Genomic DNA, 1,756 nt, shown 5'->3' on the forward strand with positions numbered 1-1,756 from the left:
TAAAACCTATCACATCATTGATCGCGTCTCGCCGCTAACAGAATCTCTAGTACCACTATTCGCCAATTTTCACTAGCCCTTTTATTGCCATAACTTGAAAGCGTATAAATGCCAGAAAGAATATCTCCACGTCCCGTAACCGGAGGCATTTCATTTTCCAGAATTGTTGAATTTCGCGTTGTACGCCTGGAAAAGGGGCGAGAGTACACGTACGCGAGCCCACTACGATTAATCATTCTGTTTTTCGATGCTGCCTCTCCCGACTTCGTGCTACCTCGTTTTTTTTTCGTTTTCGGCCAGTTATAATGGAGGAGTCGGGGGTAATTGTTTGCTCACAGTACGAATAACAAGGGCGTCAAAAGCCGGACGAGCCAGCAGATTCGTTAGGCAAGTATTTAACGAAAAATGACGCGGCGTTTCCCCGAGCTGTCTCCACCCATTCTCGTCCGGTTAGTTTGTGTTTTAACTCGTTACGTCCATCCCTTTCATCGATCAAAAAAAGAACTACTACTACTACTACTACTACAAATACTAAAAGCGAGCATAATGACAAAGTAGTAACAAGAATGACTTCCCGTGCTCTGGATAGTCCAGAGGATGCGGAGTCATTGGTAGTTACCTTCTTCTATGGCAGTTTGCCGGGCTTCTTCGGCTCGTAACCTCTTCTTTCTTCGGGCGCAATGCCCACTGAAACTTACATCTAAGCTCGAGACTTTCTAAATAGCAAACCAAAAAATAAAGTACAAAGGTGAAATAAAAAGATAAATCGCGGAAGCTGATCCAAGTGCACATAAATGAACAACGATCATATAGCGATCGCTGTCCGTTCGCATCTGCATGCTCGAGCAATATTAACGTTCGTTTCGAAAACTACTCGCGATCACGACCGCGAAATTAAATAAATCGACGAGCAAAGCCAGACGCGATGACACGTTCCATTCGTGTCAGCTTTACCGTCGATTATTCGAATGAAATTCCCTGAAGCAGGTTGGTCACTCGAAAACGCGTCTACCCGATCAGAGGTTCACCTCCACGGTTCTCACACATATCACCAGGGCGCAAGAGCCTCCACTAGAGAGAATGTCCCGAGATGCCTCCAACACCCGAGCTTAACACGCAACATGTACACTCTAATTTACGTACCATTTTCCTGAAATCGACTGACGAAGGCTAGTGACCATTGCGCAAAAAGTGATAAAACACATCTAAAGAAATTATATCGTTAAAATAAATATAAGTAAACTTGGAATTATAATTGTAATTTACAGCAATATTAACAGCGTGTTACGCTTAATCGTGTAGCTAATATTACCACGAATTGTGATTGTATTGATACGTCTCCACATTTTTCGTATCTTAAGTTGTAGCGAATGAGAAGAACGACGCAATTCCACAGCCTAACCACACACACACACACACACATGTGGAAAATACGTCGTGCACGATACCCTAACACATGGTCAGCAGCTGAGAAATTTTTGCATTAATTATAGTCATCGTGCCCAATGTCTTTTTCCCATTCAAGTAACACCTGAGCACGTGAATGACATCCTGACAATGGGCACGGCAATTGTTAAATCTGAAAATCCTAATCTAAAAGCATGATTAGTTTGTCTCATTTGTATTTAACGGACTAACGTCCTTTGATTTTACATTTTATTGCTTCGTTTTGGATTATAATAACTCTGCTTTATTAATTTAATAAATTACTGAAATTTTAATATTATCAAAAAAGTAACATTAATTGAAAAAAGAC

Source organism: Bombus vosnesenskii, unplaced genomic scaffold (assembly GCF_011952255.1).
Source record: "Bombus vosnesenskii isolate JDL3184/JDL3185 unplaced genomic scaffold, Bvos_JDL3184-5_v1.1 scf7180000014803, whole genome shotgun sequence".
Classification (NCBI taxonomy): Eukaryota; Metazoa; Arthropoda; class Insecta; order Hymenoptera; family Apidae; genus Bombus; species Bombus vosnesenskii.